Below are 11,819 nucleotides of genomic sequence, written 5' to 3'. Positions count from 1 at the left end.
GACCCCGTCTCTCTTTTCATGATTAAATTCGCACACTTAGCATTCATTGCTAATTGTATTTGCTCGCCAAGCAAGCAGATGGCGGTGAACTTCTCCCTGGTCGTGTTTCAGCTTTACCACTTCTGTCCTCTATGGACATCTGTTTGAGCTTTGATTTCATCCTCTGCGGCCTTTAAAAAACATTAGTCCTAGAAACCAATTTGTAGGATCGACATAAATTTGACATGTGTGTCATAACAGGGCGAATGAAAAAGTCTTAAAAACCCATGTCAAAAATTGAAAGTGAAGTCTGCCGTTTTGTTTTGAAGCAGCCATTTGGGTTGAATTCCAAGACACAAAAGTTTTTCTGTAGTTTCTTGATGTGAAGTAAATCAACACTCAACAGGCATGACATGGCACGGAAGACAAGTTGAGAAATGACTTAGCATAGAAGTCAATCACTGACTGCAGAAAAAGCGGTAATCTCTCAGTGATAATTTTACAGTTTACCGGCAGCGAGTCCCAGGGACTCGCTGATCAGAAAAGTATGAGTCCCATTATGCATTATGAGAGTCCCAAAGTTCGAATTCTGAAAGAGTCTACTTATTCAATTGCATATGATAATAACACAAACAACAACATATACATACAATTATAAACAAATCTTGCAAAAATTTGAATAATTCAGGAGCAGGCCTGAGGATTTCGGCTCTTTGAAGTGAACGATGAGTCATTTTTAGACGAAAAAAACGACCATGTAGAGTAAGGTGCTTTTAGCCCAAAAAAAACGACTGTGTATAGGAAGGCGTTTTTAGACGAAAAAACCCCACCATGTATATATAGTAAGGCGTTTTTAGCCGAAAAAAACGACCATGTATAGTAAGGCGTTTTTAGCCCAAAAAAACGACCATGTATAGTAAGGCGTTTTTAGCCCAAAAAAAACGACCATGTATACTACGGCGTTTTTAGCCGAAAAAAACGACCATGTATCGTAAGGCGTTTTTAGCCCCAAAAAAACGACCATGTATAGTAAGGCATTTTTAGCCCCAAAAAAACGACCATGTATAGTAAGGAATTTTTAGCTCCAAAAAAAACGACCATGTGTAGTAAGGCGTTTTTGGCCGAAAAAAACCCCGACCATGTATAGTAAGGCATTTTTAGCCGAAAAAAACGACCATGTATAGCACGGTGTTCTTAGCCGAAAAAAAACCCGACCATGTATAGTAAGGCATTTTTAGCCCCCAAAACACGACCATGTACAGTAAGGCGTTTTTAGCCGAAAAAAAAGGACCACGTATCGTAAGGCGCTTTCAGCCGAAAAAAATGACCATGTATAGTAAGCTGTTTTTAGCCGAAAGAAAACGACCATGTATAGTAAGGCGTTTTTAGCCGAAAAAAAACGACCATGTTTAGTCTGGCGTTTTTAGCCGAAAAAAACTACCATGTATATAGTCAGCCGTTTTTAGCCAAAAAACATGACCATGTATAGTAAGGCGTTTTTCAACGAAAAAAAACAACCATGTGTAGTAAGGCGTTTTTAGCCGAAAAAAAACGACCATGTATATTAAGGCATTTTGACCCGAAAGAAACGACTATGTATAGTAAGGCTTTTTTAGCCGAAGAAATACGACCATGTTTAGTAAGGCGTTTTTTGCCGAAAAAAAACGACCATGGATAGTAAGGCATTTTAACCCAAAAAAACGACCATGTATAGTAAGGCGTTTTTAGACGAAAAAAATGACCATGTGTAGTAAGGTGTTTTGAGCCAAAAAAAACGACCATGTATAGTAAGGCGTTTTTAGACGAAGAAAATGACCATGAATAAGGCGTTTTTAGACGAATAAAAACGACCATGTGTAGTAAGGTGTTTTGAGCCGAAAAAAACGACCATGAATAGTAAGGCGTTTTAACAACAACAAAAAAAAACGACCATGTATAGGAAGGTGTTTTTAGCCGAAGAAAACGACCATGTATAGTAAGGCGTTTGTAGCCGAAAACCCCCCCGGAAAAAAAGGACCACGTATAGTAAGGTGTTTTTAGCCGAAAAAAACGACCACGTATAGTGAGGCACTTTTAGCCGAAAAAAATGACCATGTATACTAAGCCGTTTTTAGCCGAAAAAAACGACCATGTATAGTAAGGCGTTTTTAGACGAAAAAAATGACCATGTATAGTAAGGCATTTTTAGCCCCCAAAAAATGACCATGTATAGTAAGGATTCTTTAGCGTCAAAAACGACCATGTATCGTAAGGCGCTTTTAGCCGAAAAAAATGACAATGTATAGTAAGGCATTTTTAGCCCCCAAAAAACGACCATGTATAGTAACGATTCTTTAGCGTCAAAAACGACCATGTATCGTAAGGCGCTTTTAGCCGAAAAAAAAGGACCATGTATAGTAAGGTGTTTTTAGCCAAAAAAAACGACCACGTATAGCGAGGCACTTTTAGCCGAAAAAAATGACCATGTATACTAAGCCGTTTTTAGCCGAAAAAAACGACCACGTATAGTAAGGCGTTTTTAGCCGAAAAAAACGACCATGTATATATAGTAAGGCGTTTTTAGACGAAAAAAAAGACCATGTATAGTAAGGCGTTTTTAGCCGAAAAAAACGACCATGTATACTAAGGCGTTTTTAGCCGAAAAAAACGACCATGTATAGTAAGGCATTTTTAGCCCCCAAAAAACGACCATGTATAGTAAGGATTCTTTAGCGTCAAAAACGACCATGTATCGTAAGGCGCTTTTAGCCGAAAAAAAATGACCATGTATAGTTAGCTGTTTTTAGCCGAAAAAAACGACCATGTATAACGACCATGTATAGTAAGGCATTATAGGCCGAAAAAAAACGACCATGTATAGTAAGGCATTTTTAGCCCCAAAAAAATGACCATGTGTAAGGCATTTTTAGCCCCAAAAAAACGACCATGTATCAGGAATTTTTAGCGTCAAAAATGACCATGTGTTGTAAGGCGTTTTTAGCCGAAAAAAACGACCATGTATAGTGAGGCATTTTTAGCCCCCAAAAAATGACCATGTATAGTTAGGCGTTTTTAGCCGGAAAAAACGACCATGTATAGTAAGTCGTTTTTAGCCCAAAAAAAAAACGACCATGTATAGTAAGGATTCTTTAGCGTCAAAAACGACCATGTATCGTAAGGCGCTTTTAGCCGAAAAAAATGACAATGTATAGTAAGGCATTTTTAGCCCCCAAAAAACGACCATGTATAGTAACGATTCTTTAGCGTCAAAAACGACCATGTATCGTAAGGCGCTTTTAGCCGAAAAAAAGGACCATGTATAGTAAGGTGTTTTTAGCCAAAAAAAACGACCACGTATAGCGAGGCACTTTTAGCCGAAAAAAATGACCATGTATACTAAGCCGTTTTTAGCCGAAAAAAACGACCACGTATAGTAAGGCGTTTTTAGCCGAAAAAAACGACCATGTATATATAGTAAGGCGTTTTTAGACGAAAAAAAAGACCATGTATAGTAAGGCGTTTTTAGCCGAAAAAAACGACCATGTATACTAAGGCGTTTTTAGCCGAAAAAAACGACCATGTATAGTAAGGCATTTTTAGCCCCCAAAAAACGACCATGTATAGTAAGGATTCTTTAGCGTCAAAAACGACCATGTATCGTAAGGCGCTTTTAGCCGAAAAAAAATGACCATGTATAGTTAGCTGTTTTTAGCCGAAAAAAACGACCATGTATAACGACCATGTATAGTAAGGCATTATAGGCCGAAAAAAAACGACCATGTATAGTAAGGCATTTTTAGCCCCAAAAAAATGACCATGTGTAAGGCATTTTTAGCCCCAAAAAAACGACCATGTATCAGGAATTTTTAGCGTCAAAAATGACCATGTGTTGTAAGGCGTTTTTAGCCGAAAAAAACGACCATGTATAGTGAGGCATTTTTAGCCCCCAAAAAATGACCATGTATAGTTAGGCGTTTTTAGCCGGAAAAAACGACCATGTATAGTAAGTCGTTTTTAGCCCAAAAAAAAACGACCATGTATAGTAAGGCAATTTTAGCCCCCAAAAAACGACCACGTATAGTCGGGAATTTTTTGCGTCAAAAATGACCATGTGTTGTAAGGTGTTTTTAGCCGAAAAAAACGACCATGTATAGTTAGGCGTTTTTAGCCGAAAAAAACGACCATGTATAGTAAGGTGTTTTTAGCCGAAAAAAATGACCATGTATAGTAAGGCGTTTTTAGCCCCAAAAAAACCCGACCATGTATAGTAAGGCGATTTTGGCCGAAAAAAAAAAGACCATTGATAGTAAGGCGTTTTTAGCCGAAAAAAAAGACCATGTATAGCACGGCGTTTTTAGCCGAAAAAAAATGACCATGTATAGTAAGGCGTTTTTTAGCCGAAAAAAATGACCATGTATTGTCTGGCGTTTTTAGCCGAAAGAAACGACCATGTATAGTAGGGCATTTTTAGCCCGAAAAAAAATGACCATGTATATAGTAAGGCGTTTTTACCCGAAAAAAACGACCATGTATATAGTAAGGCGTTTTTTGCCGAAAAAAAATTGTGTAAATGGTTTTCTTGATTGGCTGTCAGCCGGGTGAGGGTGCCCCCTCCCCTCTGACGATGGCCCGAAGACAGCCGGGGGAGGCTCCAGCACATCCCCCCGACCCCGACCCTTGTGTGTACAAGGGGATGAGAAGATGGATGGTAGGGTGGACGGACAGCACCCATGCCAGCAAGAAGAGAACACGCAAGAGCGACAGGCTGGAGCTGGATTTGAACCCTGGACCTCTGCGTTCGCACTCCAACGCACTAACCAGTGGGCCACGGAGCCAGCCCAGCATCACACTCAAATGTATAAATGAAAGCATAAAACCCTTTTTTTTTTTTTTTTTTTTTTTTAAATTATAAAAGATCAACACGACACATTAAAAGTCATGATACTCTTAATTCTCTCTGTGTTGTCATTTCTTGCTCTTGTGCAGCTTTCTTGGCTTCGATCTTCTCCACCTGTTCCTGTTGGAGAAAGGGGATATGTCATCTGACCATCTCAATCACAAAAGGACATTTCCTGAAATGTCATCAGCCATCTAAGCCACAACAGGATTTTTGCGTTTTTGGCCCAAAAAAACGACCATGTATCGTAAGGCGTTTTTAGCCGAAAAAAACGACCATGGATAGTCAGTCGTTTTTATCCGAAAAAAAACGACCATCTATAGGAAGGCATTTTTGGCCAAAAAACCCCGACCATGTATAGTAAGGCGTTTTTAGCCGAAAAAAACGACCATGTATAGGAAGGCATTTTTAGCCCCAAATAAACGACCATGTATAGGAAGGCATTTTTAGCCCCAAAAAAACGACCATGTATAGTAAGGCGTTTTTAGCCGAAAAAAACGACCATGTATAGGAAGGCATTTTTAGCCCCAAATAAACGACCACGTATAGTCAGGAATTTTTAGCGTCAAAAATGACCATGTGTTGTAAGGCGTTTTTAGCCGAAAAAAACGACCATGTATAGTTAGGCGTTTTTAGCCGAAAAAAACGACCATGTATAGTAAGGCGTTTTTAGCCGAAAAAAATGACCATGTATAGTAAGGCGTTTTTAGCCGAAAAAAATGACCATGTATAGTAAGGTGTTTTTGGCCGAAAAAAACCCGACCATGTATAGTAAGGCATTTTTAGCCCCCAAAAAACGACCACGTATAGTCAGGAATTTTTAGCATCAAAAATGACCATGTGTTGTAAGGCGTTTTTAGCCGAAAAAAACGACCATGTATAGTTAGGCGTTTTTAGCCGGGAAAAACGACTATGTATAGTAAGTCGTTTTTAGCCCAAAAAAAAAACGACCATGTATATATAGTAAGGCATTTTAGCCCCCAAAAAACGACCATGTATAGTAAGTCGTTTTTAGCCCAAAAAAAAAACGACCATGTATATATAGTAAGGCATTTTTAGCCCCCAAAAAACGACCACGTATAGTCAGGAATTTTTAGCGTCAAAAATGACCATGTGTTGTAAGGCATTTTTAGCCCCAAAAAAACGACCATGTATCGAAAGGCATTTTTAACCCAAAAAAACGACCATGTATAGGAATATATGGTCCTATACAGGAATATATGACCTATACATGGTCGTTTTTTTCGGCTAAAAACGCCTTACTATACATGGTCGTTTTTTTGGGGCTAAAAATGCCTTCCTATACATGGTCGTTTTTTTGGGGCTAAAAATGCCTTCCTATAGATGGTCGTTTTTTTTGGCTAAAAACGCCTTACTATACATGGTCGGGTTTTTTTGGCCAAAAATGCCTTCCTATACATCGTCGGGTTTTTTTCGGCTAAAAACGCCTTCCTATACATGGTCGTTTTTTTCGGCTAAAAACGCCTTACGATACATGGTCGTTTTCAAAAACGCAAAAATCCTGTTGTGACTTAGATGGCTGATGACATTTCAGGAAATGTCCTGTTGTGATTGAGATGGTCAGATGACATATCCCCTTTCTCCGACAGGAACAGGTGGAGAAGATCGAAGCCAAGAAAGCTGCACAAGAGCAAGAAATGAAACACAGAGAGAATTAAGAGTATCATGACTTTTAATGTTGTGTTGATCGTGTTTTATGCTTTCATTTATACATTTGAGTGTGATGCTGGGCTGGCTCCGTGGCCCACTGGTTAGTGCGTTGGAGTGCGAACGTAGAGGTCCAGGGTTCAAATCCAGCTCCGGCCTGTCACTCTTGCGTGTTCTCTTCTTGCTGGCATGGGTGTTGTCCGTCCACCCTCCCATCCAATTTCTCATCCCCTTGTACTCACAAGGGTCGGGGTCGGGGGGGGTGTGCTGGAGCCTCCCCCGGCTGTCTTCGGGCCATCGGCAGAGGGGAGGCGGCACCCTCACCCAGCTGACAGCCAATCAAGAAAACCATTTGCACCGTTTTTTTCGGCTAAAAACGCCTTACGATACATGGTCGGTTTTTTTCGGCCAAAAATGCCTTACTATATACATGGTCGTTTTTTTCGGCTAAAAACGCCTTACTAGCCATGGTCTTTTTTTTTTCGGCCAAAATCGCCTTGCTATACATGGTCGTTTTTTTTTCGGCTCAAAACGCCGTGCTATACATGGTCGTTTTTCCGGCTAAAAACGGCTTACTATACATGGTCTTTTTTTTTCAGCTAAAAACGCCGTGCTATACATGGTCTTTTTTTTTCGGCTAAAAACGCCTTACTATCCATGGTCATTTTTTTTTCGGCCAAAATCGCCTTGCTATACATGGTCGTTTTTTTTCGGCTAAAAACGCATTACTATACATGGTCATTTTTTTTCGGCTCAAAACGCCGTGCTATACATGGTCGTTTTTCCGGCTAAAAACGGCTTACTATACATGGTCATTTTTTTTCGGCTAAAAACGCCGTGCTATACATGGTCTTTTTTTCGGCTAAAAATGCCTTACTATCCATGGTCATTTTTTTTTCGGCCTAAATCGCCTTACTATACATGGTCGTTTTTTTCGGCTAAAAACGGCTTACTATACATGGTCGTTTTTTTTGGCCAAAAACGTTGTGCTATACATGGTCGTTTTTTTTCGGCTAAAAACGCCTGACTATACATGGTCGTTATACATGGTCATTTTTTTTCGGCTAAAAACGCCTGACTATACATGGTCATTTTTTTCGGCTAAAAACGCCTGACTATACATGGCCGTTTTTTGGGGCTAAAAATGCCTTGCGATACATGGTCGTTTTTTTGGGGGCTAAAAATGTCTTACTATACATGGTCGGTCTTTTTTTTTTTTTGGCTAAGAACGCCGTGCTATACATGGTCGTTTTTTTCGGCTAAAAACGCCTTACTATACATGGTCGGGGGTTTTTTCGGCCAAAAATGCCTTACTATACATGGTCGTTTTTTTCGGCTAAAAACGCCTTACTCTACATGGTCTTTTTTTTCGGCTAAAAATGCCTTACTATACATGGTCGTTTTTTTTTGTTAAAACGCCTTACTATTCATGGTGGTTTTTTTCGGCTCAAAACACCTTACTATTCATGGTCTTTTTTTTCGTCTAAAAACGCCTTACTATACATGGTTGTTTTTTTTGTTTTTTTTTTGTTAAAACGCCCTACTATTCATGGTCGTTTTTTTCGTCGAAAAACGTCTTCCTATACACGGTCGTGGTTTTTTTGGGCTAAAAACACCTTACTCTACATGGTCGTTTTTTTCGTCTAAAAACGACTCATCGTTCACTTCAAAGAGCCGAAATCCTCAGGCCTGCTCCTGAATTATTTCAATTTTTGCAACATTTGTTTATAATTGTATGTATATGTTGTTGTTTGTGTTATTATCATATGCAATTGAATAAGTAGACCCTTTCAGAATTCGAAATTTGGGACTCTCTCAATGCATAATGGGACTCATACTTTTCTGATCAGCGAGTCCCAGGGACTCGCTGCCGGTAAACTGTAAAATTATCACTGCAGACACTACCGCTTTTTCTGCACTCAGTGATTGACTTCTATGCAAAGTCATTTCTCAACTTGTCTTCCGTGCCATGTCATGCCTGTTGAGTGTTGATTTACTTCACATTAAGAAACTACTGCACTAAAACATTCATTCATAAATGTATATCATATGCTTTTTTAGTTTTTCTCAGTATAAATAACACGTACCCTGACTGTTCTCCTCTTTGACTAAAAACACTTCATTCAAGCGTTAGGGAGTGCAAGGGGTTATGATGGAGGGGTGTTGCAAATCATGAAGACCTGCCAAGTGGTATGATAGCATTGTTTTATACATGTCCTCGGCTAGGCCTCAGCTTCAAAATCAGTCCTTGGTCCCTGGCCTTGGAGGCAAGTCCTTGGTCCTTGGCCTTGGCCTCGGAAAATTCCTCAAGTCCTTGGCCTTGGCCTTGCATAGGAACATTTTCCAAGTCCTTGGCCTTGGCCTTGGCCTCGGAGTCAAGTCCTTGGCCTTGGCCTTGGCCTCGGGTTGCCGGTCCTTGGACACAACACTGATCTACACAGTAAAAGCAACGATCGCCCTATGGTGACTTTAAACATTTAGCAGTATTGTATTCTCTCCATCTGCACATCTCCTGGGGGCCAAGCCGCCCCATCACTACCCCCGCATCCATGAAACGTAGTGACGCCCCTGCTGAATACTGCAGATGCTCTCATGGCTTTCTCGGTCATCTGTTCACAATCCACTTGCATTCTGTGATGTCACAAAACACTTCCTTCTTCTTAATGTTGGGCCTCCCAGCCCCCACTATAAATTCCCTGTGATGTATGAAAGGAAGGTCTGATGATCCGCCGTAGCTTGGCTCTGCAAAGTTGGCGGGATGGGGAGTAGCGACTCATTAATACATCTTCAGACATAACTCGCTACACAAACTATCGCCTCCATTATACACAGAAACGTAAATATGTGTGTGCCAGGCGCCTCTCGTGGATTTATAAATTATTTTTCTTCTTTATATCCAAGACTCCATAGAGCTCTGATTGGCGCTTCATGCAAATCAATCATGCTTGGCAATGCTCGGCTGCCAAAGATTAAGATTCACCACATGCATCACAGCAAGTTACTATTATTGCGATCGGTTAGTTCGGGTAGGAAGGAATGTTTTCCTGAGAGGTAAAGACAGTTGGTGGCAGCAACTTGAGACAAAATGCAGAGTGGGTGTCTTGGCAAGCACTTGGCCTTCCCTCTAGAGCTCCATCAGTGCTTGCAGTCAAACCCTGAGCGACCCTGCTGCCACCACTCACTTTCTTTTACACTTAGAACTGTTTTTTTTTTATGTCACTGCAAAAAAAAAAAAAAAAAAAAGTTTACAGTGGTGTGAAAAAGCGTTTTCTATGGGCTGAAATATGTGCCGCAGCATGGTGGACGACTGGGTAGCACGTCGGCCTCACGATGCTGAGATTCATGGTTCGAAATCCGGCTCCGCCCATCCTGTATTAGGTTTGCACTCTATATTGTCTCGAGGTGTGATTGTGAGCGCGAATGGTTGTTCGCCTGTGTGTGCCTTGCAATTGGCTGGCAATTAATCCAGGGTGTCCCCCGCCTAGTGCATGACGGCAGCTCGGATATGCTCCAACATGCCCACGAGCCTCCTGAGGAAAAGCGTATTATAAAATGGATGTATGGATAGATGAAATATGTGCCACCAAAATCTGAACCGTTTATATTTGGATTTGAATCAACTAAACTTGAATAACTGCATTGAAAAACAGAATTTGAATCACAAATATTGAATTTGTATTGGTTTTTTTTGAATCATTGTATTGAAAATTTGAATATATTAGTCCTGAAAATGTATTTGATCCTGGGGTCGCTGGAGGTGTAGTGGTGCACTCGTCTGACTTGTGTGCGGGCAGCGTGGGATTGGTTCCCACTCAGTGACAACGTGAATGGACGTGAATGATCTCCATTTGTGTCCTGCGACTGACTGGCGACCAGTTCAGGGTATAGTGTGCCTTTCCCCCGAAGTTAGCCCTTTAGGATAAGTGGTGTCGAAAATGGATGGACGGATGTAGTTGATCCTCACTGAAAATACAAGTATGCATATGTTCATATTCAGTTCTTCTCAATACAAATTCAGTTTGCTTGACAGGCACCCATGTACTCTCGGAGAAGCGATAAATCACAGTTGCACAAATTTCTTTGAACCAATTAGCACATTTGCTTTTGAGCATGTGACATGATGGCCTCTCTTCACCTTCACACACGGTACCATTGTGGTACAAGTCATCTGGTCAAGGATGGATGAAACGGTGCTGCCTTTCAAAAATAATGTATTGATAGGAACATCCATCCATCCATTTTCTGAACCGCTTTATCCTCACAAGGGTCGCAGGGTGTGCTAGAGCCTATGCCAGCTGTTTTCTGGCAGTAGGTGGGGCACTCTGAACTGGTTGCCAGTCAATCGCAGGGCACACAGAGACAAACAATCATCTGCACTCACACTCAAAATTTAGAGTGTTCCATTAACTTGCAATGCATGTTTTGGGAACGTGGGAGGAAAGTGGAATACCCAGAGAAAACTCCACACAGGGAGGCCAGAACTGGAATCGAACCCTGCACCTCTGCACTGTGAGGTTGGCACGCTAACCACCAAAATCTGCTGTCGTACAACAATGGTTCTTCAGACATTGTGCTGGGCTCCTTTGTGATCTGCTGAGTGAGTCGTCGCTGTGCTCTTGGGGCAATTTCTGTAGTCTGGTCATGACTGTGAAGGTTCTCCACTCTTCCTTGCTTTCTCCATTTGTTACCATTTCCAGCCTGTTAGATGTCATTGAATTTATTTTTTATCGGTTCTTGAATTTCTTTGATGAATGGCATTTACTTGCACGTTTTTGACCTCTTTTGGTAGACAATTTCTATTTAGGCGATTTCTTGATTAAACAGGTCTGGAGGTAATCAGGCTTGGGTGTAGTCCGTGAAAATGAATTCAGCTCTCCAAAAAATGTGATTAACCACAATTAATTCATGATTTAACAAGTGGGGCGAGTACTTTTGACACAAGCTCTGACATATTTTTTTTTCCTGAATAAATCTAACCACCTTTACTTCGATTATCTTTGTCTGATCATTGAATTTGTTTCATGTATCTGAAACAATAAAGTGGGGAATTTTTGCAACAAAAAGGAGATTTCAAGAAGGGAGCCAAGATTCTTTTTCATGGCACTCTATTCCTAACATGAACATAACATGCTCTAGTTTAGGTTCACACAAGGAAAAATGCATGTTTTTTCACTGTATCACTTCTGCTTTGTGTCCCTCTCCTCCATCAGGCCTCAAGGGAACAGCGTTTGAGCTGACTCAATGTTGCCCCCTGGAGGCTCATCAATCATTAAACCAGTTTTTCGGGAAGCAGTGC

This window comes from Hippocampus guttulatus, chromosome 4 (assembly GCF_054856545.1).
Source record: "Hippocampus guttulatus isolate MCC_2025c chromosome 4, RoL_Hgut_1.0, whole genome shotgun sequence".
Lineage (NCBI taxonomy): Eukaryota > Metazoa > Chordata > Actinopteri > Syngnathiformes > Syngnathidae > Hippocampus > Hippocampus guttulatus.
This window is presented reverse-complemented; position numbering follows the sequence as displayed.